At 47.7% G+C, this 26,224-nt stretch overlaps 1 long non-coding RNA gene across 1 annotated transcript; it reads right to left on the bottom strand.

Annotated features, from left to right (window-relative positions):
• Nucleotides 1–7,922: 7,922 nt before the first annotated feature.
• LOC143766905 (uncharacterized) lies at nucleotides 7,923–10,442 on the bottom strand. Its single transcript, XR_013213659.1, has 4 exons — nucleotides 10,333–10,442; nucleotides 9,362–9,530; nucleotides 8,903–9,169; nucleotides 7,923–8,392 (listed from the first exon to the last, which is right to left on the bottom strand). It is a non-coding gene; the product is annotated as an uncharacterized LOC143766905 (long non-coding RNA).
• Between the last annotated feature and the right edge of the window lie 15,782 nt (nucleotides 10,443–26,224).

Raw genomic sequence — 26,224 nt, 5'->3', positions numbered from 1 at the left:
GACCTGGTGTTCTGGAAGGTTCTGAAGTCACAGGTATAGTGGTGTAAAGCTGTGCACCACTAGTGAACTGGATGGACCAGCATTGGACTGAAAAAATAGGATTATTGGAAAAGAATCCATTGACCCAGAAGACAAATCCGTAACCCAATGGTTAATAAGTAATAAGAATGAATGTCAGCCTGGGGTGTTACATAGTGAGAAATGGAAGTGCTGACAACACAAGAATGTGATTGGATCTTGTATGTGATGGCTGTCTATTCGAAGAGCGCGTGTTGGTTCCTGATCGCGGCTGGTCTGGTAACAGGAGACATAAACCTAGTGAGCATGTATCGGGGTCAGCTACTATGGCGGAAGCTGATAGAATGTGTAGTGAATGGGAGTAAGGGAAAATGAGGGAGGTGTTGATGAGGCGAATAATGCAATACAAAGAGCGTCGGCTGATCACTCAGGCTACAGAATGGAGGATCCATTGGAGGAGCAGTCTGGATGCCAGAGACAACAAAAAACTGGGGGAACGAACTACACTAGTGATGAGTAGTGTTGAGCATTCCAATACCGCAAGTATCAGGTATCGGCCGATACTTAGCGGTATCGGAATTCCGATACCGAAATCCGATACTTGCCGCGTATCGGATACCGGAATCGGAAGTTCCCAGGATTCAAACTGCACGAATTTGCACGAATTCAGCCAATGAGAATGATTCCAAGTGTGGGCACATCCTGTTCAGCATGGAGGACATGAAACTACTGGCAAGGCTGTGATTGGCTGCTGAAATGATGTCAAGCTGCAGTTTAAAAGTTGCTGGCGCCATTTTGCGCTCACTCTGCTGTGAATTCAGTTAGTGACAGGACGCTGTTTGCTGACTGAGGGCCAGTTTAGAGATAGCGATTTGCTTCATTGTTCTTTTCCAAGGCTAATTTAGCAACCGCTGTGTTCACCTACTAATCACCTTGCTTTTGCCTTGCAGCGCTGTTTTCACAGCGATCTGCAAGGTCTGTGTGTGTGTGTGTGTGTGTGTGTGTGTGTGTGTGAGTGTGAGTGCAGCCCACTCTCTAGTCTGTGTGCAGCCATAGGCCGTAGCTGGTTGTATTCAGTTTAGGGAGGGTGGTTCATTGCCTCATACTGTTCTATTTATTTTTTTTTTCAAGTAGTGTAGGCTGCTGCTCATTTTTTCTAATAATTCCTATTAGTGACTTTCCACCCCTATCCAGCTAACTTGTGGAAAAACACTACATAGGATAACGTAGAGGAGGGTTTTTGGGCCTTGCAGCGCCGTTTACGGCTGTCTGCACGGTCTCCGTGTGACTGCAGCTCGCCCTGTAGTCTGTGAGCAGCCATAGCCTGGTTGTATCCAGCTCAGGGTTCTTCACTGCGTCATACCGTAAAATCAATTTTCCTTTTGTTTTAAGTAGTGCAGGCTGCTGCACATTTTTTCAAAAAATTCCTATTAGTGTCTTTCCACCCGTATCCAGCTAACTTGTGGAAAAACACTACTTGTGAACTGTGTTTCTGGGCTCCCTCTGGTGGTCACTAATGGTATTGTATGAGTCATGTCTTTCTGCTGGCCTGGGCTTCAGCTGTTTCATTATGCTGTGGGTGTTCCTATTTAGTCCTCCTTTGGACTCAGTCTCTTGCCTGGAATCGATGTATTCAGTTCTATTTGGTCTCCTCCTGATTCCTTGCCATCTGACTCATGCAAGAAAAGCTAAGTCTTGTTTGAATACTTTTGGATCATTTGCATTTTCAGTGTTTTTGTCCAGCCTGCTAAATATGTGATTTTCTAGCTCGCTGGAAGCTCTAGGGTGCTGATATTCTCCCCTCACATCGTCAGTCGGTGTGGGGGTTCTTGAATATTCAGCGTGGATGTTTTTGCAGGGTTTTCTGCTGACCGCATAGTTCACTTTTTATTTTCTGCCTAGATTAGTGGGCCTCACTTTGCTGAATCTAGTTCATCTCTACGTTTGTGTTTTCCTCTTGCCTCACCGTTATTATTTGTTGGGGGCTTTTCTATATCTTTGGGGTTAATTTCTCTGGAGGCAAGTGAGGTCTAATTTTCCCTCTAGGGGTAGTCAGTTCTCCGGCTGGCTCGAGACGTCTAGAATCAACGTAGGCACGTTCACCGGCTACTTCTAGTTGTGTGTTAGGATCAGGTATGCGGTTAGACCAGTTTCCACCTCCCTGGAGCAGTTCCTATGTGTTTGCAGACTTGCCAGAGATCCTCTACCACTAGGATCATAACAGTATTCCAGGCCAAAAAGGCATCGCAGAAGCGGGATTTAAAAGAAGTCTGAGTTTTTTTGTTTGTTTTTTTTGCTTCAGTTTGTCTAGCTTCTTCCATCCCCTTATACTCTGAGTGGCTTGGAGCTCTGCTGCAGACATGAATGTTCAGACTCTGACTTCTAGTGTGGATCAGCTGGCTGCTAGGGTGCAAAGCATTCAGGATTTTGTTGATCCATAGCCCTATGTCTGAACCAAAAATACCTATTCCTGAGCTGTTTTTTGGAGATAGATTTAAGTTCCTGAATTTTAGGAATAATTGTAAATTGTTTCTGTCTCTGAGACCTCGTTCTTCTGGTGATTCCACTCAGCAAGTTAAAATTGTTATCTCCTTCTTGCGTGGCGACCCTCAAGATTGGGCTTTCTCTCTGGCGCCAGGAGATCCTGCATTGGTGAATGTCGATGCGTTTTTTCTGGCGCTTGGTTTGCTTTACGAGGAGCCTAATCTTGAAAATCAGACTGAAAAGGCGTTGCTAGCTATCTCTCAAGGTCAGGACGATGCTGAGGTGTATTGTCAAAAATTTCGGAAATGGTCTGTGCTTACTCAATGGAATGAGTGTGCCCTGGCCGCAAATTTCAGAAATGGTCTTTCTGAAGCCATTAAGAATGTGATGGTGGGGTTTCCTACCCCTACAAGTCTGAATGATTCAATGGCTCTAGCCATTCAAATTGATCGGCGTTTGCGGGAGCGCAAATCTGCTAATCCTTTGGCGGTGCTGTCTGAACGGACACCTGACTCTATGCAATGTGACAGAATTCTGACCAGAGCCGAACGGCAAAATCATAGACGTCAAAATGGGTTGTGTTTTTACTGTGGTGATTCGACGCATGTTATCTCAGCATGCTCTAAACGTTTTAAAAAAGTCGTTAATCCTGTCGCCATTAGTACTTTACAGCCTAAATTTATTTTGTCTGTGACCTTAATTTGTTCATTATCTTCTTACTCAGTCATGGCCTTTGTGGATTCTGGTGCTGCTTTGAGTCTGATGGATTTGTCGTTTGCCAGGCGCTGTGGTTTTGTCCTGGAGCCTTTGGAAATTCCTATTCCTCTTAGAGGAATTGATGCTACGCCCTTGGCGGAGAATAAACCTCAGTATTGGACGCAGGTGACCATGTGCATGACTCCTGTACATCAGGAGGTGATTCGCTTCCTTGTTCTGCATAATGTGCATGATGTTGTCGTTTTGGGTCTGCCATGGCTACAGTCCCATAATCCAGTTTTGGATTGGAATGCTATGACTGTGTCAAGTTGGGGTTGTCGGGGGATTCATGGCGATACTCCGTTGGTGTCTATTGCTTCTTCCACTCCTTCTGAGACCCCTGAGTTTTTGTCAGATTACCAGGATGTATTTAGTGAGCCCAGGTCCAGTGCCCTTCCTCCTCATAGTGACTGTGATTGTGCTATAAATTTGATTCCTGGTAGTAAATTTCCTAAGGGGCGACTCTTTAATTTATCTGTACCAGAGCATGCCGCAATGCGGAGTTATATAAAGGAGTCTTTGGAGAAGGGACATATTCGCCCATCCTCTTCTCCTCTTGGTGCAGGATTCTTTTTTGTGGCCAAGAAGGACGGGTCTTTGAGACCTTGTATAGATTATCGTCTTCTGAATAAGATCACGGTCAAATTTCAGTATCCTTTGCCTTTGTTGTCTGATTTGTTTGCTCGGATTAAGGGTGCCAGTTGGTTCACCAAGATAGATCTTCGTGGTGCGTATAACCTTGTGCGCATTAAGCAGGGAGATGAATGGAAAACAGCATTTAATACGCCCGAGGGTCATTTTGAGTACTTGGTGATGCCTTTTGGACTCTCTAATGCTCCTTCTGTGTTTCAGTCCTTCATGCATGATATCTTCCGAAAATATCTGGATAAATTTATGATTGTTTATCTGGATGATATTTTGTTTTTTTCTGATGATTGGGAGTCCCATGTGAACCAGGTCAGGATGGTGTTTCAGGTTCTGCGTGATAATGCTTTGTTTGTGAAGGGCTCAAAATGTCTCTTTGGAGTACAGAAGGTTTCTTTTTTGGGTTTCATCTTTTCCCCTTCTACTGTGGAGATGAACCCAGTCAAGGTCCGTGCCATTCATGACTGGACTCAGCCCACATCTGTTAAGAGCCTTCAGAAGTTCTTGGGCTTTGCTAATTTTTACCGTCGTTTTATTGCTAATTTTTCTAGCGTAGTTAAACCTTTGACGGATATGACCAAGAAAGGTTCCGATGTTGCTAATTGGTCTCCTGCCGCCGTGGAGGCTTTTCGGGAGCTGAAGCACCGGTTTACTTCAGCGCCAGTCTTGCGCCAGCCTGATGTCTCTCTTCCCTTCCAGGTTGAAGTTGATGCTTCTGAGATTGGTGCGGGGGCCGTTTTGTCGCAGAGAAGCTCTGATGGCTCTGAGATGAAGCCATGTGCTTTCTTTTCCAGAAAATTTTCGCCTGCTGAGCGGAACTATGATGTTGGTAATCGGGAGTTGTTGACTATGAAGTGGGCATTTGATGAGTGGCGACATTGGCTCGAGGGAGCTAAGCATCGTGTGGTGGTCTTGACTGATCATAAAAATCTGATTTATCTCGAGTCTGCCAAGCGTCTGAATCCTAGGCAGGCTCGTTGGTCGTTGTTTTTCTCCCGTTTTGACTTTGTGGTCTCATACCTGCCTGGTTCGAAGAACGTGAAGGCTGATGTGCTTTCTAGGAGTTTTGTGCCTGAGTCTCCGGGAGTCTCAGAACCGGCTGGTATTCTCAGAGAGGGAGTGATTTTGTCTGCCATTTCCCCAGATTTGCGACGAGTGCTGCAGAAATTTCAGGCTGATAGACCTGATTGTTGCCCATCAGAGAGACTGTTTGTCCCTGATAGATGGACCAGCAGAGTTATTTCCGAGGTTCATTCTTCGGTGTTGGCGGGGCATCCTGGGATTTTTGGTACCAGAGATTTGGTGGCTAGGTCCTTTTGGTGGCCTTCCTTGTCACAGGATGTGCGTTCCTTTGTGCAGTCCTGTGGGATTTGTGCTCGGGCTAAGCCTTGCTGTTCTCGTGCCAGCGGGTTGCTTTTGCCCTTGCCTATCCCGAAGAGGCCTTGGACGCACATTTCCATGGATTTCATTTCGGATCTTCCAGTGTCTCAGAAGATGTCGATCATCTGGGTGGTGTGTGATCGTTTTTCTAAAATGGTCCATTTGGTGCCCTTGCCTAAGTTGCCTTCCTCCTCCGATTTGGTTCCTTTGTTCTTTCAGAATGTGGTTCGTTTGCACGGCATCCCTGAGAATATTGTGTCTGACAGAGGATCCCAGTTTGTGTCCAGATTCTGGCGATCCTTTTGTGCTAAGATGGGTATTGACTTGTCATTCTCATCGGCTTTTCATCCTCAGACTAATGGCCAAACTGAGCGAACTAATCAAACGTTGGAAACTTATTTAAGATGTTTTGTTTCTGCGGATCAGGATGATTGGGTGACCTTTTTGCCACTAGCCGAGTTTGCCCTTAATAATAGGGCTAGTTCTGCCACTTTGGTTTCGCCCTTTTTCTGCAATTCTGGTTTTCATCCTCGTTTTTCCTCGGGCCAGGTTGAACCTTCTGACTGTCCTGGGGTTGATTCTGTGGTGGATAGGTTGCAGCGGATTTGGAACCATGTGGTGGACAATTTGAAATTGTCACAGGAGAAGGCTCAGCGTTTTGCCAGCCGCCGCCGCGGTGTGGGTCCCCGACTTCGTATCGGGGATTTGGTTTGGTTGTCTTCTCGGCATGTTCCTTTGAAGGTCTCCTCTCCTAAGTTCAAGCCTCGCTTTATCGGTCCTTACAAGATTTTGGAAATCCTTAACCCGGTGTCTTTTCGTTTGGACCTTCCAGCGTCATTTGCTATTCATAATGTGTTCCATAGGTCCTTGTTGCGGCGGTACGTGGTGCCTGTGGTTCCTGCTGTTGAGCCTCCTGCCCCGGTTTTGGTTGAGGGCAAGTTGGAGTACGTAGTAGAGACGATCTTGGATTCTCGTATCTCTAGACGTAGACAACAGTATTTGGTTAAGTGGAAGGGCTATGGTCAGGAGGATAATTCCTGGGTTGTTGCCTCTGATGTTCATGCGGCTGATTTGGTTCATGCATTTCACGCTGCTCATCCTGATCGCCCTGGGGGTCTTGGTGAGGGTTCGGTGACCCCTCCTCAAGGGGGGGGTACTGTTGTGAACTGTGTTTCTGGGCTCCCTCTGGTGGTCACTAATGGTATTGTATGAGTCATGTCTTTCTGCTGGCCTGGACTTCAGCTGTTTCATTATGCTGTGGGTGTTCCCTATTTAGTCCTCCTTTGGACTCATTGATAAGTTGTAAAATGTCAGGTGCACCATTATCACACTAAACAAATTTCGAAATAAATGAATAAACACTGAAAAGGGTGCTACAAAATGCATAGAAGTATATACCTCTGAAAAGAACCTGAAAGAGCCTATGCATAAATATGTGCACACCTTTTACATGAAAAAAATATACAAACTTTATTACAGCCAAAATACACCAACCAGTTTAAAATCATTTAAAAAAACATACAAAACACACCCTTCCCCATGGAGAGGCATATGACCCAAATAAGGTTCAATATTACATTATTAGTTAGCAGTCAACAGACATATAATATTAGCAGAGGCAAGAGTTGGGTGTCCCCAAAAGAAAAAAAAAAAAAAACCAATCAGATATACTTGCATTAAATGAAGGATATGCTGTTAGCAAGCAGTATAAGGCTGCACGATGAAGATGAACACAAAAGTAGAAGTAACACAGGACCTCATGAACTCCGGAGCAGGGGAGTCTAATGTGTGACCAAACACAAATAAAGAGACCCCCAGAGATCCTAACGCAGCCTAAAACAATGATCTGGTAACTGCTGAGATACCTGCAGCAGGAAAAAGCCTCTGACACTGTGCCAATAGAGTTTAAAGTGCCAAAGGCCACCAAAGTGTCAGGAGGCCGTGGAGTCAGGGGAAGGGGGTGGGAAAGGTCCCACGCGTATCACTGCCGCTGTGCAGCTTCGTCAGGGAGTGAAAGTCAGCGGTGAACATCGGCTATATATACAAGAAAGATAATTGAAAACGCTGGTTTACCATTGTCGGGATCTCCCGCCGGGGAACCGGAAATGGAAGGGGGGGCCAATGCGCAAGCGCCATGATGCGGGAGAAGATGTATAAACAACAGATGAAGCCCGCGATTGGCGCATGCGCCGGTGGCAAAGTCGGCTATGAGGTACAGCAAGAATGAATAAATCAGGGCGAGCGCGGTGTGCGGCCGCACAGCAAAGAGGGGAGAGGAAGTACAAATGAATAAAGATGCCGTAAGTATCAAGAGAGGGACAAGGAAAGTACTTGGAGATTCTGAAATCGTATATGATCCATCAAGGAGGATGGCACAATGGAGATCAAGAGAACCTAAAGAAATATAATAATAATAATACAATAATATAATTACCCCAGCCAAAAGGAAAATAAGTGAAATTGAGAATAAATATAGAAAAAGATAAGTAGAATTTTTTTTTAAGATAAATAGAAAAGAAGAAAAAGAGAAATAAAGTGAAAATAAATAAATATAAAATAATTATTAAATATTAAATAAATAAAAAAATAAAAGAATACCAAAAAAAAAAAGAAAAAAAAAAAAGGAAGAAAATAAAATTGATCCCATAATACCATATTAACGGTATGAATACCATAATACACATGACCAAAACATGAACATAAATATACTCAGTCACTCAAGAAAAGATGAAAAATAATAATAAAGAGTCCCTGAGCATCCAGGGGTTCCCATCATGTCCAATGTAAGACATAGTGTCATCATCGATAATCATGGATCCAAAATATTCCAAACGGTAATAATATGGACAATGTGGTGACCACAAAAATGGACAGACGAGGTCTGAATATAAGTCTGAAAAATTCTAGTCCGGTAACCAAGATCCAAGATGAAACCATTCCTCCTTTTCGTTCCAATAAATCAGTCTTAGTCCTGTCCCAAGAATCCAGTATAGAGCAGCTCCTCATTTAAACCAAATGGTGAAATGGTTTTTAGACGAAAAATCCAGCGAGCTTCATGCTGCAGTAGTAGTCTCACACGGCTGCCACCCCTTTCATTGCCCCGAATTTTCTGTAGGCCAAAAAAGCAGGTGTTAGTAGGTTTGCCCCCATGCACCCTCAAGTAGTGTGCCGCTATTGGTGTTAAAACCTTACCCTTCTTGGAGTCTGAGAGGGCAAGATTAATGGTTGACAAATGTTTTTGTGCCCGTCTTCTCAGCTCTTGTGATGTCTGGCCTATATATGCTTTTTTACAAGGGCAGACAATGGCATAAATTACGAAACTCGTCTTGCAATTAATGTATTGATGTAAAGGATATTCCCTATTGTCAAGGGGGTTAAGGAAACGGTCTCTTGTAGGGGGCATGAAAGGGCAAACCGTGCACTCACCGCAGGGGAAGGAGCCCCTGAGGTGAATACCACGATTAAGTTTAATGACTGGACGAGTGAAATGGCTCCTAGTAATGATATCCCGCAAATTAGGAGCCCTTTTTGCAGTCATGAGGGGTCTAGAACCCACATAAGTAGATGTTTGGGCATCTGAGGTCAGGATGTCCCAATTTTTAATTAGGATACTCCTCACCTGATTCCAGTTAGTACTGTGTTCCGTAATAAATCTCACTGTGGAATCCTGTGGACGAGGATGCGATATCAAAAGGGCCTCCTGATTGAGAGTTCTAGCACGTTGATAGGCTGTAGATACTGTCTTCTTCGGGTATCCCCTCTGATACAATCTCTGGGTAAGGTCCTTAGCTTGTTCCCTAAAGCAGATATCGGTTGTGCAGTTGCGTCGTGTTCGAAGAAATTGCCCCACAGGGATCCCAGTCCGGGTATGCAGGGGATGGAAACTCTGGAATTGTAAAAGATTATTAGTAGCTGTTGGTTTACGGTACAAGTCTGTAACCAGGCTATCTCCATCCACAGCAACTCTAAGATCTAAGAAAGTTGCTGAATCCCGAGAACAAGACGAAGTAAGAAAGATGTTCAGAGAATTGTCATTGAGTTCCCTTAAGAACTGAGTACAGGATTCCTCAGTACCTACCCAAATGAAAAAGATATCGTCCAAATAGCGATGCCAATGCTTAATGCAATCCAAATAGCCACGAGAATAAAAGACAATCGTCTCCTCCCACCATCCAAGGAAGATGTTTGCGTAAGCCGGTGCGCACCGCGCACCCATTGCCACGCCTGAAACCTGCTTGTAGTAAGTCCTGTCAAAAAGAAAATAGTTGTAATGCAGGACAAAACTGAGGAGATCCAAAATAAAAGAGTCATGGAGACGGTTGGTACCACTAAGACGATCAAGAAAGTGAGAAAGTGCCTGGATGCCGTGAGCATGACTAATATTTGAATAAAGCGATTCGACATCACAGGTCACTAAAATTTCTTGGCCTGTTAATTTTATATTACGGCAGACATGAATAAACTCTGAAGTGTCCTTGATGAAGGATGGTAAAGCTGAGGCAATGGGCTGTATAAAAAAGTCAATATAGGTACAAACCCGTTCACTCATGCTACCTATACTAGACACAATAGGTCTGCCCGGTGGCTTATGAATATTCTTGTATACCTTGGGCAGAAGGTAGAAAGTAGGAGTGACCGGGTTATCCACCCACATGTACTTCTTTTCATTTGGAGATATAATCCCCATTGAGGCTGCTTGATTAATCATTTTATGTAATTTGCCTAGAAAAACCCTCGTTGGATCCGACGATAGTCTCATGTAGAATCTTTGGTCATTTAGTTGTCTATTAGCCTCTTCCAGATACATATGGGAAGGCCATAAAACTACATTTCCCCCCTTGTTGGCTTCCCTTATAATGATTGCATCATTATTTTTCAAGGAGGTAATCGCTTTTCTTTCTTGCCATGAAAGGTTATTGGTATTACCAATACCAGGTGGAAGTCGCAAAATATCCCTTTTAGCGGACTCAAAGAAGAATTTAACCGCTGGTACCAGAGAAAAGGATGGAGCTAGGGAGGACTTAGTTTTATATGGAAATCTTCTCCTACCTGATGGTGTATTGTTTTCTTCCAGAAGGTCCAAAAGATCCTGCAGGACTTGTTGCTCATCAATGGAGGTAGTTTCAAGGGCTTCCGGTTGTTTATGGATAACCTGAAAAATCAATTTTCTACAGAATAAATATAAATCCTTAATAAGGCCAAATTTATCCGTAGTTCGAGTAGGGGAAAAAGAAAGACCTCTTTGCAATACAGAAAGTTCAATTGGAGACAATTCGTAATCCGATAAATTTATTACCTGTAAAGCTACAGACTGTACCTGTGCAGATGTTTCCGCTGGAGGAGAGCAAGTAGAAATGGCTAACGGCGTTTGGTTCTGTAAAAATAGGATTATTGGAAAAGAATCCATTGAAGCAGAAGACAAATCCGTAACCCAATGGTTAATAAGTAATAAGAATGAATGTCAGCCTGGGGTGTTACATAGTGAGAAATGGAAGTGCTGACAACACAAGAATGTGACTGAATCTTGTATGTGACGGCTGTCTATTCGAAGAGCGCGTGTTGGTTCCTGATCGCGGCTGTTCTGGTAACAGGAGACATAAATCTAGTGAGCATGTATCGGGGTCAGCTACTATGGTGGAAGCTGATAGAATGTGTAGTGAATGGGAGTAAGGGAAAATGAGGGAGGTGTTGATGAGGCAAATAATGCAATACAAAGAGTGTCGGCTGATCACTAGTGTTGAGCATTCCAATACCGCAAGTATCAGGTATCGGCCGATACTTAGCGGTATCGGAATTCCGATACCGAAATCCGATACTTGCCGCGTATCGGATACCGGAATCGGAAGTTCCCAGGATTCAAACTGCACGAATTTGCACGAATTCAGCCAATGAGAATGATTCCAAGTGTGGGCACATCCTGTTCAGCATGGAGGGCATGAAACTACTGGCAAGGCTGTGATTGGCTGCTGAAATTATGTCATGCTGCAGTTTAAAAGTTGCTGGCGCCATTTTGCGCTCACTCTGCTGTGAATTCAGTTAGTGACAGGACGCTGTTTGCTGACTGAGGGCCAGTTTAGAGATAGCGATTTGCTTCATTGTTCTTTTCCAAGGCTAATTTAGCAACCGCTGTGTTCACCTACTAATCACCTTGCTTTTGCCTTGCAGCGCTGTTTTCACAGCGATCTGCAAGGTCTGTGTGTGTGTGTGTGTGTGTGAGTGCAGCCCACTCTCTAGTCTGTGTGCAGCCATAGGCCGTAGCTGGTTGTATTCAGTTTAGGGAGGGTGGTTCATTGCCTCATACTGTTCTATTTTTTTTTTTTTCAAGTAGTGTAGGCTGCTGCTCATTTTTTCTAATAATTCCTATTAGTGACTTTCCACCCATATCCAGCTAACTTGTGGAAAAACACTACATAGGATAACGTAGAGGAGGGTTTTTGGGCCTTGCAGCGCCGTTTACGGCTGTCTGCACGGTCTCCGTGTGACTGCAGCTCGCCCTGTAGTCTGTGAGCAGCCATAGCCTGGTTGTATCCAGCTCAGGGTTCTTCACTGCGTCATACCGTAAAATCAATTTTCCTTTTGTTTTAAGTAGTGCAGGCTGCTGCACATTTTTTCAAAAAATTCCTATTAGTGTCTTTCCACCCATATCCAGCTAACTTGTGGAAAAACACTACATAGGTGTTGTGAACTGTGTTTCTGGGCTCCCTCTGGTGGTCACTAATGGTATTGTAGGAGTCATGTCTTTCTGCTGGCCTGGGCTTCAGCTGTTTCATTATGCTGTGGGTGTTCCCTATTTAGTCCTCCTTTGGACTCAGTCTCTTGCCTGGAATCGATGTATTCAGTTCTATTTGGTCTCCTCCTGATTCCTTGCCATCTGACTCATGCAAGAAAAGCTAAGTCTTGTTTGAATACTTTTGGATCATTTGCATTTTCAGTGTTTTTGTCCAGCCTGCTAAATATGTGATTTTCTAGCTCGCTGGAAGCTCTAGGGTGCTGATATTCTCCCCTCACATCGTCAGTCGGTGTGGGGGTTCTTGAATATTCAGCGTGGATGTTTTTGCAGGGTTTTCTGCTGACCGTATAGTTCACTTTCTATTTTCTGCCTATCTAGATTAGTGGGCCTCACTTTGCTGAATCTAGTTCATCTCTACGTTTGTGTTTTCCTCTTGCCTCACCGTTATTATTTGTTGGGGACTTTTCTATATCTTTGGGATTAATTTCTCTGGAGGCAAGTGAGGTCTAATTTTCCCTCTAGGGGTAGTCAGTTCTCCGGCTGGCTCGAGACGTCTAGAATCAACGTAGGCACGTTCACCGGCTACTTCTAGTTGTGTGTTAGGATCAGGTATGCGGTCAGCCCAGTTTCCACCTCCCTGGAGCAGTTCCTATGTGTTTGCAGACTTGCCAGAGATCCTCTACCACTAGGATCATAACACATAGGATAACGTAGAGGAGGGTTTTTGGGCCTTGCAGCACCGTTTACGGCTGTCTGCACGGTCTCCGTGTGACTGCAGCTCGCCCTGTAGTCTGTGAGCAGCCATAGCCTGGTTGTATCCAGCTCAGGGTTCTTCACTGCGTCATACCGTAAAATCAATTTTCCTTTTGTTTTAAGTAGTGCAGGCTGCTGCACATTTTTTCAAAAAATTCCTATTAGTGTCTTTCCACCCGTATCCAGCTAACTTGTGGAAAAACACTACATAGGATAACGTAGAGGAGGGTTTTTGGGCCTTGCAGCGCCATTTACGGCTGTCTGCACGGTCTTCGTGTGACTGCAGCTCTCTCTGTTGTCAGTTCAGCCCCCAAAAAATAAATAAATAATAAAGTTCACCAATCACACCACTTTACATTTGTGTAGGCCACATTAGCTCATATTAAAGTCTAGTCCACACTTTAGAAAATTAGTGTTTCTTATACCTGTTAGGAGCTGTTCAGGAATAAGCACACAAAGCCGTTAGTACTTTTCTGCTTATCTTTATCAGTCAACCAAGATGAAGAAGGCAGGGAGTAAGGCATGTGGGTGTGGGCGCGGAGCAGGGAGAGGACGTGGGGATTCTGTGCCTTCTGCGGGCACCGGTGACTCCTCAGCACCCAGTTTCAGCAGGGAACAGTCCTTCATGCGCAGCTTTGTCGCAGAGCACCGTACACCGCTGCTGCGTGAAGAACAAATTGAAGCCGTTGTCGGATGGATGGCAGCTAACGCATCGACTTCAATTAGTGCCACATCCTCTCAGACACAGAGCAATGGAGAGCAGCCATCTGCCTCTTCACCACCTGCCAAATTGCCCAGGCAGACAGAGAGCCCAGGACAGGAGCCGTCTCTACTTCTGTTCTCTGAATCTCTTGGCTTGGAAACAGGGAGCCAGCCAAGCAGCATTGGAGAAATGGAAGAAGAGGCAGGGTGCAGTGATGCCCAACCGCTTTTTCTCTCTTCCTCTGAAGAGGCGGGTGGGCCAGTGCCTCCGGTCACCACATCGCAGGCCGCATCCGCTGATGACACTCAGGTGCCACTTTCTGGTGCGTGCTCTGCTGCTGAGACTACCCAGGAGGAGCAGTTGGTGGCAGAGGGTAGTATAGATGATGAGGTCCTTGACCCATCTTGGCGTGAGGGACAGGAAGGTGGTGGGAGCAGCTCTGAGGAAGAGATTCCCCGAACGGGCCAAAGAGGCAGAGGGAGGGGGAAGACTGCGGATCCTGCAGCCTTCGCTTTGGCATCCCGTTCGGAGCATGTCTTCCAAAAGCTAAAAAGGGCGCTCCCAAGACTTGCAGTGCCTGGTCCTTTTTTGACACAGTTACAGATGACATTTGCTATGTCAAATGCAAGGTGTGTCATCACAAAGTCAAAAGAGGTCGAAATGTCAGCAACCTCAATACCTCCAACATGTGGAAACATGTGCGCACCAGGCACGCGGCGGAGTTAGAAAAACACACTGAAGAGCTAGGCCAACCAACAGCGGCAGCTACCACCTTGCCGTGGAAGAACCTCTGGCCCTGTTGTCCAGAGACTCACTGTAATTCCACCCGCAGCACCACGTTCCCAGTCATCCACACACTCCCAGCCCAGTCTACAGCCATCGGTAGTACAGGCATGGGAGAAAAGGCGGCCTTTCTCGTCAAACCACCCACGAGCACAGGCTCTGACTGCAGGCATTGCCAAACTTCTGCCACTGGAAATGCTGTCATTCAGGCTGGTGGAGACTGACAGCTTCCGTGACTTGATGTAATTGGCAGTCTCACAGTACAATGTGCCCAGCCGCTTTTACTTCAGCAGGCAAGCTGTCCCTGCCCTGCACAAGCATGTGGAGGGACACATAAAACACGCGCTACTGAACGCCGTCAGTAGCAAGGTCCACCTCACCACCGATGCGTGGACCAGTCAACATGGACAGGGGCGATACCTTTCCCTCACTGCCCATTGGGTTAATGTTGTTGAGCCGGGTACAGATCGTGCGAGTGGCGCAGGACGTGTCCTGCCCACTCCAAGGATTGCAGGAATCCATTCTGTACGCATTGACTCCTCCTCTTACACCAGGTCCTCAGAATCATCGCTGCAGGAGCCGTCACAGTCCACCTCCACATGGACCCGTGATGAACGTTTACCTGTTACGACCGACATGAGCACAGCCGTGGCCAAACGTCAACAGGCCGTCTTGAAATTAATTTCTTTGGGGAATCGAAGCCACACAGCGCAGGAGCTCTGGAATGCCATCAAGCAGGAGAGCGATGTGTGGTTTGTGCCAGCGAATCTCCAGCCAGGCATGGTAGTGTGTGATAATGGCCGAAATCTGGTGGCAGCTCTGGGCCTCGGCAACCTCACTCACATCCCATGTCTGGCACATGTGCTCAATTTGGTTGTGCAGAGTTTTTTGAGGGACTATCCGGATCTTGATGCACTGCTGCACAAGGTCCGCCTAGAGTGTGCTCACTTGCGGTGTTCCAGCATGGCAAAATCACGCATTGCGGCTCTGCAGCGCCGACACCGCCTGCCGGAACATCGCATCATATGTGACCTACCTACCAGGTGGAATTCCACGTTACATATGTTGGAGCGGTTGTGTGAGCAGCAGCAAGCTATAATGGAGTACCAGCTGCATCAGGCGCAAAGAAGTCGCACTCCGCGCCGTTCAGACTTCACAACCACAGAGTGGGCCACTATGAAGGACGTCTGCCAGGTTTTGCGTCCCTTCAATTATTCCACGCAGATGGCGAGTGCAGATGATGCACTAGTCAGCATGACTGTCCCCCTTATCTGCCTGCTTGAAAAATCACTGCAAGCGCTAAGGGATGATGTTGTGGAAGAGGTGGAGGATGAGGATTCACCATTTCCATCATCTTCTGGACAGTCAGCGCCACGTGGTTCCTCACAAACGCGTAGGCAGGGGACACTTTGTGAGGAGGATGAGGAGGAGTCAATGGAGGAGGAAGACATCCGTCCAGAGGAGAGAGTTACACAATTGTCCAGTAGCCAGTGTGTACAGCGAGGGTGGGGTGATGACGAGCGGGCAGAGATCACGCCTCCAGCAGGGGACAGCGTTTCTTGGCCAGTTGGCAGTCTGCAGCACATGGTGGATTACATGCTGCAGTGCCTGAGAAACGACCGCAGCATCGCCCACATTCTCAACATGTCTGATTATTGGGTGTTCACCCTCCTCGATCCTTGCTACCGGGACAACATAGAAAGCCTCATCACACCGTTGAACCGGGAGTGAAAAATGCGGGAGTACCAAGACACACTGGTGAATTCCATCATCTTCTCCAGTCCAACTGAGAGAAGTGCTGCTAGTGCATTACAAAGCAGCCCAGTGCGTCCAGGCAGTGGAGGAGGCTCTGCACAAAGGGGGAGCAGAAGCAGTGCCTCTGCCCAAGGCAAGACCAGTATGGCCCAACTGTGGCACAGTTTTGTGTGCCCGCCACAAAAGTCTACACCATCACAGACGGCTCCAGTCAGCAGGAGGCAACGGTTCCGTCAGATGGTGACAGACTACATGTCTTGCCCTCTTGCTGTACTCCCAGACGGCTCTTCCCCTTTCAAGTTTTGGGTCTCAAAGCTGGATACATGGCCAGAGCTAAGCCAGTATGCATTGGAGGTGCTGGCTTGCCCTGCGGCTAGTGTATTATTGGAACGCGTCTTTAGTGCTGCAGGTGGTGTACTAACTGACCGTCGCATGCGACTATTCTCCGATAACGTTGACCGGCTTACTTTCCTGAAAATGAACAAGGCCTGGATCTCGCAGGAATTTGCCACTCCTCTTCCTGATTAAATAATTAGGTGACTGTCTACAGTATCCAGGTCTCCTGTTGTGTTCATCTTTCTACCACCTGAACTTTAATTCCTGGGCTCCAACACCGCCAGTTGAGGCTCAGAAGTGCCGTCTGCACAGTCAAAACATACGACCCAGTGTTATTGGGTTTCAGTAACGTCAGCTGATCCCCAGCTGTGTAGCCGGCAATGTGTCCTGCGACCGCCACGCTGACACAACAACTTAAATTTAAGGGAACCTGTCCCCCCCCCCCCCAAGGCGTTTGTTACTGAAAGAGCCACCTTGTGCAGCAGTAATGCTGCACAAGGAAAAGGTAGCTATTTTTGTTTAGCTCCTTGCACACGCAGAACTTAACACTTATAAAATGTGTCCACTGATACCGTAAAACCGTCCCGGAGGTGGGACTTTCCTTCGTAACGTGACGCAACACAGCCGTCATTCCTACCCCCTTGGCGCCATGCGTCGGCTCCTCAGCGTTGTTTGATTCTGTCCCGGAGCCTGCGCTGTTATGTTATCCCTTGGCCAGGCACACTTAGCGCTGCCCCTCTTCTGATGCCATTTGGTGTCAGGCTGACTGTGCCTGTGCGGCCGAGCTGACCGAGATCCCGCCTCGCAGTGTCTTCTGATTTAATCCCACTGGGGGCCTGAGATCCATGGACATGCGCAGTGCATATCTGAACCTCCGCCTCTCTCTCATCTCCCTACGCCTTCTTCAGACTGCGCCGTCAGCTGATCCCTAATAGCATGCCACGGCCGTGATGCCGCACAGTCTGAAGAAGCCGTAGGGAGGGGAGTGAGAGGAGAGGATATGCACTGCGCATGGCCACGGATCCCAGGCCCGCAGTGGGATTACATTAGATGACACTGCGAGGTGGGCTCTCGGCCAGCGCGTCCGCACAGGCGCAGCCAGACTGACACCAAATGATGTCAGAAGATGGGCAGCGCTAAGTGTGCCTGGCCAAGGGATAACATAACAGCGCAGGCTCCGGGACGGAATCAAACAACGCTGAGGAGCCGACAAACGGCGCCAAGGGGGTAGGAATGACGGCTGTGCTGCGTCACATTACGAAGGAAAGTCCCACCTCCGGGACGGTCTCACGGTATCAGGGGACACATTTTTTAAGTGTTTAGTTCTGTGTTTGCAAGGAGCATAATGAAAAGAGCCACCTTTTCCTTTTGCATCCTTTGTGCTGCACAAGCTGGCTGTTTCAGCTACAAACGCCTTGGGGGGGTTAAAGGTTCCCTTTCGACTTTCTCCAATCAGGCTTCGGCCTACACTGTGTTCCTCTGCTCCTCCTGCTGTCCCTGGGCTCCAACACCGCTAGTTGCTGTCCAGAAGTGCTGTCCGCACAGTCCCACCAGTCGCTCCTCTGTTATTGGGGTTCAGTAACGTCAGCTGTTCCCCAGCTGTGTGTGTGGCAATCCCTCCTATCTCCTCCACCTCCTCCTCCTGCTGTCCCTGGGCTCCAACACCGCTAGTTGTTGTCCAGAAGTGCTGTCCGCACAGTCCCACCAGTCGCTCCTCTGTTATTGGGGTTCAGTAACGTCAGCTGTTCCCCAGCTGTGTGTGTGGCAATCCCTCCTATCTCCTCCACCTCCTCCTCCTGCTGTCACTGGGCTCCAACACCACTAGTTGCTGTCCAGAAGTGCTGTCCGCACAGTCTCACCAGTCCCTCCTCTGTTATTGGGGTTCAGTAATGTCAGCTGTTCCCCAGCTGTGTGTGTGGCAATCCCTCCTATCTCCTCCACCTCCTCCTCCTGCTGTCCCTGGGCTCCAACACCGCTAGTTGATGTCCAGAAGTGCTGTCCGCAGTCTCACCAGTCCCTCCTCTGTTATTGGGGTTCAGTAACGTCAGCTGTTCCCCAGCTGTGTATGTGGCAATCCCTCCTATCTCCTCCACCTCCTCCTCCTGCTGTCCCTGGGCTCCAACACCGCTAGTTGCTGTCCAGAAGTGCTGTCCGCACAGTCCCACCAGTCGCTCCTCTGTTATTGGGGTTCAGTAGCGTCAGCTGTTCCCCAGCTGTGTGTGTGGCAATCCCTCCTATCTCCTCCACCTCCTCCTCCTGCTGTCCCTGGGCTCCAACACCGCTAGTTGATGTCCAGAAGTGCTGTCCGCACAGTCTCACCAGTCCCTCCTCTGTTATTGGGGTTCAGTAACGTCAGCTGTTCCCCAGCTGTGTGTGTGGCAATTCCTCCTATCTCCTCCACCTCCTCCTCCTGCTGTCCCTGGGCTCCAACACCGCTAGTTGCTGTCCAGAAGTGCTGTCCGCACAGTCCCACCAGTCGCTCCTCTGTTATTGGGGTTCAGTAACGTCAGCTGTTCCCCAGCTGTGTGTGTGGCAATCCCTCCTATCTCCTCCACCTCCTCCTCCTGCTGTCCCTGGGCTCCAACACCGCTAGTTGTTGTCCAGAAGTGCTGTCCGCACAGTCCCACCAGTCGCTCCTCTGTTATTGGGGTTCAGTAACGTCAGCTGTTCCCCAGCTGTGTGTGTGGCAATCCCTCCTATCTCCTCCACCTCCTCCTCCTGCTGTCACTGGGCTCCAACACCACTAGTTGCTGTCCAGAAGTGCTGTCCGCACAGTCTCACCAGTCCCTCCTCTGTTATTGGGGTTCAGTAATGTCAGCTGTTCCCCAGCTGTGTGTGTGGCAATCCCTCCTATCTCCTCCACCTCCTCCTCCTGCTGTCCCTGGGCTCCAACACCGCTAGTTGATGTCCAGAAGTGCTGTCCGCAGTCTCACCAGTCCCTCCTCTGTTATTGGGGTTCAGTAACGTCAGCTGTTCCCCAGCTGTGTATGTGGCAATCCCTCCTATCTCCTCCACCTCCTCCTCCTGTCCCTGGGCTCCAACACCGCTAGTTGCTGTCCAGAAGTGCTGTCCGCACAGTCCCACCAGTCGCTCCTCTGTTATTGGGGTTCAGTAGCGTCAGCTGTTCCCCAGCTGTGTGTGTGGCAATCCCTCCTATCTCCTCCACCTCCTCCTCCTGCTGTCCCTGGGCTCCAACACCGCTAGTTGATGTCCAGAAGTGCTGTCCGCACAGTCTCACCAGTCCCTCCTCTGTTATTGGGGTTCAGTAACGTCAGCTGTTCCCCAGCTGTGTGTGTGGCAATCCCTCCTATCTCCTCCACCTCCTCCTCCTGCTGTCCCTGGGCTCCAACACCGCTAGTTGCTGTCCAGAAGTGCTGTCCGCACAGTCCCACCAGTCGCTCCTCTGTTATTGGGGTTCAGTAGCGTCAGCTGTTCCCCAGCTGTGTGTGTGGCAATCCCTCCTATCTCCTCCACCTCCTCCTCCTGCTGTCCCTGGGCTCCAACACCGCTAGTTGCTGTCCAGAAGTGCTGTCCGCACAGTCCCACCAGTCGCTCCTCTGTTATTGGGGTTCAGTAATGTCAGCTGTTCCCCAGCTGTGTGTGTGGTAATCCCTCCTATCTCCTCCACCTCCTGCTGTCCCTGGGCTCCAACACCGCTAGTTGCTGTCCAGAAGTGCTGTCCGCACAGTCTCACCAGTCCCTCTCCTGTTATTGGGGTTCAGTAACATCAGCTGTTCCCCAGCTGTGTGTGTGGCAATCCCTCCTATCTCCTCCACCTCCTCCTCCTGCTGTCCTTGGGCTCCAACACCGCTAGTTGCTGTCCAGAAGTGCTGTCCGCATAGTCTCACCAGTCCCTCCTCTGTTATTGGGGTTCAGTACATCAGCACGTCAGCTGTTCCCCTGCTGTGTAGCCGGCAACGTGTCCTGCAACAGCCACGCAGACACAACAGACCTAAAGCTGCCGCCAGTGCAGGCTTCGGCCTACACTCTGCTCCCTCTGCTCCTCCTGCTGACCCTGGGCTCTAACACCGCCAGTTGGCACCCAGATGTGCTAGCTGCACAGAGAAAAACACCAGCCAATGTGTCAGTGGGGTTCAGCACCGCCAGCTGTTCCCCTGCTGTGTAGCCGGCATCGTGTCCTGCAACAGCCACGCAGACACAAGAACTGAAATTGAAGGGAACCTGTCCCCCCTCCCCCAGGCGTTTGTATGTTCACAGCCACCTTGTACAGCAGTAATGCTGCATGTGTGCAAGTTGGCTCATAAACTTATTCTCCTTGCACATGTGGAACTCAACAACACGTCTAAAATGTGTCCTCTGAGACCATTAAACCGTCCCTGAGATGTGACTTTCCTTTGTAATGACACGCTGCAACCCCCTTGGTAGCGCTGCCCGTCTTCTGGCATCATTGTTTGGCTGCCTGCGCCTCTGCTGCCGCCCTGCCCGACACAACGCCCCTCAGTGTCTTATATATTTTGACTGCGAGGGTGTGATTGATGGGTATGAGCAGTGCATATGTTCGCCTGTCCCTCATCTCCTTCCGCCTTCTTCAGACCGTGCGGCTTCAGGGCCGTGGCATGCGATAAGGGATCAGCTGACGCCGCTCAGTCTGAGGCAGGTGTAAGGACCCGAGTGTGAGAGGCGAACATATGTACAGCGCAAGGCCATGAATCCCAGCCCCGAAGTGTTTTCACAATGTAAAGACACTGCGGGGCTGGGATTCATGGGCATCGCGAACCGCACCGGCCGACATGAAATGATGTCAGAGGACGGGCAGCGCTAACAGCGCAAGGCCAAGGGATAACACGACAGCACAGACTCCTGTGCCGCAAATAATGATGCTCAGGAGGCCGCGCCAAGCACCAAGGTGGCATTTTTGCCAGCTGTGCTGCGTCTCATTACGAAGGGAACTCGCGCCTCCAAAACAGTTTGACTGTTTAAGGGCCTAAATGTTATACGTGTTTATTTCTGCGTGTGCAAGGAGCAAAATTAAAAGAGCAACCTTTGACTTGTGCAGCACTACTGCTGCATAAGGTGTGGCTCTTGTAGTTTGTAACCCCTGAGGGGGGGTTAAAGGTTACCTTTAAAATCGGTTCAATTAGGCTTCGGCCTACACTCTGCTCCACCTGCAGAGCCCGGGCGCCAACAACGCCATTTGGTGCCCGGAAGTGCTGGCTGCACAGAGCCAAACACCTCGCCAATGTGTCAGTGAGGTTCAGCACCGCCAGCTGTTCCCATGCTGTGTAGCCGGCAACGTGTCCTGCAACAGCCACGCAGACACAACAGACCCAAAGCTGCCGCCAGTGCAGGCTTCGGCCTACACTCTGCTCCCCCTGCTGACCCTTTGCTCCAACACTGCTAGTTGGGGCTCTAGGAATACAAGCTTAAATAGGTCCCCATCCTGGTTCCAGCACCGTCAGCTAGTTCCGGGCAGAGCCTTTGGCTTAGGTGCCTCCTTCTGGGTATCCGAGTTCCACCAACATCAGGTGGTCCTTGGTAGTGCTTTCAGGCACGGGTACCTCCTGCTTAGTAACCGGGTTCCAGTAACGTCAGCTGGTCCTCGGTAGTTCCATTGGCTCTTGGACCTTCGGCTACCCATCCGGGTTCCAGTACCATCAGCTGGTTCCGGGCAGAGCCTTTGGCTTAGGTGTCTCCCTCTGGGTATCCGAGTTCCACCAATGTCAGGTGGTCCTTGGTAGTGCTTTCAGGCACGGGTACCTCCTGCTTAGTAACCGGGTTCCAGTAACGTCAGCTGGTCCTCGGTAGTTCCATTGGCTCTTGGACCTTCGGCTACCCATCCGGGTTCCAGTACCGTCAGCTGGTTCTCGGCAGTGTCTTTTGCTCTTGTACTTTCTGCTCCCCATCCTGGTTCCAGTACCATCAGCTGGTTCCGGGCAGAGCCTTTGGCTTAGGTGCCTCCCTCTGGGTATCCGAGTTCCACCAACGTCAGGTGGTCCTTGGTAGTGCTTTCAGGCACGGGTACCTCCTGCTTAGTAACCGGGTTCCAGTAACGTCAGCTGGTCCTCGGTAGTTCCATTGGCTCTTGGACCTTCGGGTAGCCATCCGAGTTCCAGTTCCATCAGCTGTTTCTCTGCATTTTCTCAGCCTTCTTGTACCTTCTGCTACATTTCCAAGTTCAAGAGACTAAAGACGATGACCCGGAAGACCACCCCTAAGATGACGACGACACCAGAGACGACAACCACTGAGATGACGACGACCCTGGAGACGATGACCCTGAAGACCACCCCGATGACGACGACCCCGGAGACGACGACCCTGGAGACGACGACGACCTGGAAGACCAAGAAGCAGAAGAACAAGAGGCTGCAGAACAAAGAGCAGAAGAACATTAAGCATAACACTAAATATCAGAGCAAAAGATATTATCTAAATTATAAGCAGAAGAAGACTAAGCAGTGTATGGGGGTGAGTCCGTTCCTCCTCGTGGTGCCCCTGGATAAAGCCTGATGCTGCAGGCCAAACTGAACGCGGACAAATGTAACTCTTTTGTGACAGGCAGAACAGAAGGCGTAATCTTCAAACTTTTATAGATAACAACTACGGGAATGCCTGTCACAAATAAGAATATGATGAAGAAGTTGAATATGAAGAAGATAATAGTTAAATAAAAAGAATATGAACAATGTAACAAAAAAAATAATAGGTAGAAGATGAAGAAGAAGATGAATAAGGTGAAGAAGTTGATGTCAAAGAAGCTGATGATGAGGATAATAAAGAAGAAGAAAGTGTGGGAGAAGTAAAAAAGAAGGTGAAGGGAGTGGAAGTAGTGAAACATCAATAGCTGACAAAATAAAAAAAAAATTAACATAGTCAAAATCTTTCTAACGCCGAAAGTCATAAAAAAAATTTAAATTCCGGCTATTCTATTTGATTGGGCTAAACCTCTGTGCCTTTAATGTCTCCGCCAACTCCCCCAATACATCCTACATTATTCTTAGTTGTTTTCCTTCATGTAGAATGAACCTACAAGGAAAGAAAGGGTTTATTTTAATTCCGATATTTTCGTCCCATTGACTTGCATTGGTATCGGGTATCGGTATCGGATTAGATCCGATACTTTGACGGTATCGGCCGATACTTTCCGATACCGATACTTTCCGATATCGGAAGGTATCGCTCAACACTAGTGATGAGCGAGCATACTCGGTAATGGTCGTTACTGGCCCAGCATCGCTGTACTCGGCGAGCACCGAGCATTTCCGGGTTTGCTCGGTGAGAGTTCGGGTCCCTGCCCTGCATATTTGGTGCTCTTTAGAGAGCCAATAAACATGCAGAGATTGTCTGCCATGCACTGTAATGCCGTAGCCATGTTGGTTGTGGCATTACAGTGATTGGCTGGCCGCACAGCATCATCAGGTCTATAAGAGACCTGGCACTGCCCTGCTCGTCACATTCAGCTCTGGATTCAGACAGTGTAGGGAGAGCTTCTGCCGAGATAGGGTCAGATGTGGGGGGTTTTCAGTTAGTGAGGGTCTACCATCATAGAGTCCACAAATCCAGCTAAACCAACAGTCCTTCTAAGGACTAATTACAGAGTATATAGATTGCAGTGCTAGGTAGGCAGGGGAGTGTATGTGGCTCTATACTGTGATAGAAATATATATATCATGTAGATCTCACTTGCATGTATACTCCTCTATAATCAAATATATGCTTATATGCTCACAACTAATATATACATTATAATCAATGGTTTAAAATGGCTGACACGAACTGAACTGATATAAGCCTGATATAACCCAGACAGATCATATGGGGTTTTCCATCCCAAGAAAGTAGAAGAGTGTCAGATGTTTGGTGACTGCTGATCAAATGTCTCATCTTTGTCCTACATACAGAGGTACATTTTAGTTCCTTAATCTGCAGTCATATGAGCATTAGTCACAATATTCCATATATGTTTAGATAACCAATGACAGAGGAGCTAGACAATATGATAATTAACTAACCACCCCTGACGGCCCCTAACCACTCCTTTCTATGTGAAAATATAAAACTATGTATGTACAATAAAGTTTCAGTATTGATGGAATGTTGTTCTGTCACAGTTGTGTACAGTCCATTCTTGATGAGCGCTCAAAATACTCAGTCTAATTGGGAGCGGCCACAGCACACACAGGGATATATTTATCCAACCCTAATATTTTCATAACATTAATGGCGCCCAACGTGGGGCGGATGAAACGCACGGGATCCTTCTGACCGGAGATATGGAAGTTGTAGCCGTGGCTTTGGCACAGGGGCAGGAGACTGCGCAGCTCCATAAGTAAGGTAAGAAAATGTTATCATCTTACCTGAAAGTCCCCTGTGCCCAGTCCTTGTCTATACCTCTTGCCGGTCAGATGTGGTCATCAATTCCCAGGTAGTGTAAAAAGTCCGATGCCGAATCCTAGCCCTGGGAGGTGTCTGCTGTGAGCCGTGTATGTGTTCTGTTGTTTGTGTAAAATCCGAGAGAAGAAGGAAAAAGTGACTTTTGTTTGTGGTTGCTGGAAAACAGATGGCAGGAGGCCAAATCGCTCGATAAGTTATTGCAGGATTCCCGTGCATAGGAGGAACACGTAGAGTTCCGGAGCAGGTGGCTCCAGGTTCCAGGCACGGGTAGTGATAACTTAAGAGGGCTACTGCAGATTCCCGTAGTGCCGGCGATCCAGTCAGGACGTCCGGACCGGGGTGGTAGATTTCCCGCTTGTTGTACTTCTCAGGCACTCAGGCGGCCCGGGCGCAGGTGCGTCCAGTGCGATTGGCAGTAGTCTGTTCCCAGCGCAACCTGCATGTGTCACAGAATTTAAAAGGGCATCTCTCGGATTGTCTATCTGTTCCTGTCTGTGTCATGTACTATTGCCGCTTTAAGAAGCAGAAATAGTTAAGCTTCCTCTTTTTCAGCTGAAGCGGAGATATGCATTGTAAATCAAACTGTCACATCTGTTTTTTTCCGACTGTTTTCAGCTGCAATGCTGGCTATGTGTAGTTTTTTTGTGAAGAAGTGAAATTTAAATTGTATCTATCATTTTTGATGTGACATAAGTGTTTTCAGAAACGTGATTTTAGTGACATTCGATATTATTGCAATAGCATACGGAAAAAAAAAAAAAAAGAGGAAGTGTGTCTCTGACTGCATTTGAGCGCAGAGATTCTAAAAAAAAAAAAAAAAAAAAAGAGAGAGGAGGAAAGCCGTTTTCATTTTTAATTTCTAATTTTTTTTTACTCTCTTAAAGGGTCTTTCTTTTTGCGGCATTTTAAAGTTTTTTAATTAAGTTTTCCTCAATCTTCAGTCTTTTTACCTTTTTTACTTTTTTTGGGGAAAAAGTTTTTTTTTCCTTTTGTATCAAAATTTTGAGTTTTTGGTTGTGAACTAAGTTTTTGACGGTTTTTCTTATCGTTTTGGGTTTTTCTTGGAGTTTTATATACTCATTTTTAGCAGTTTTTTTTAGTACTGTTTTCTTTTTTTTTTTTTTTCATTTTTGTGTGTTTTTCATTTTCATTTTTGCTTTTGCCATGGGGAATAAAGTGGCCGAGCAACAGGAAAGTCTTTTTACTTCCTGATGAGAAAAGAGCCCCTAGATAGTGGCAGGACACGAAGGTGTTAAGTATGTGAAGATTTTGGAAGGTATAAAGTACGTGAAATTCATTAGAATGGCAGACTTCAAGCTGCAGAATGGCATGACGTAGAAGGGAAAATAAAGGAAGTTAGCTGATGTTAGATTGCTGAATACTAATACATGGTATGAAGTAGCAGCAGAGCTTACATCGTTTAGGTGGTACAGAAAGTTATGTGAGCAAACCAGGAAGTGATTTTTGTGGGTATAAGACAGGAGAATCTGCGTAGTCTGCTTTTAGCAGAATCCATGGTATAGGTA

Source organism: Ranitomeya variabilis, chromosome 4, assembly GCF_051348905.1.
Source record: "Ranitomeya variabilis isolate aRanVar5 chromosome 4, aRanVar5.hap1, whole genome shotgun sequence".
NCBI lineage: Eukaryota > Metazoa > Chordata > Amphibia > Anura > Dendrobatidae > Ranitomeya > Ranitomeya variabilis.
Note: the sequence above shows the minus strand (reverse complement) of the source record. Positions and strands in the feature narration are given on the sequence as shown.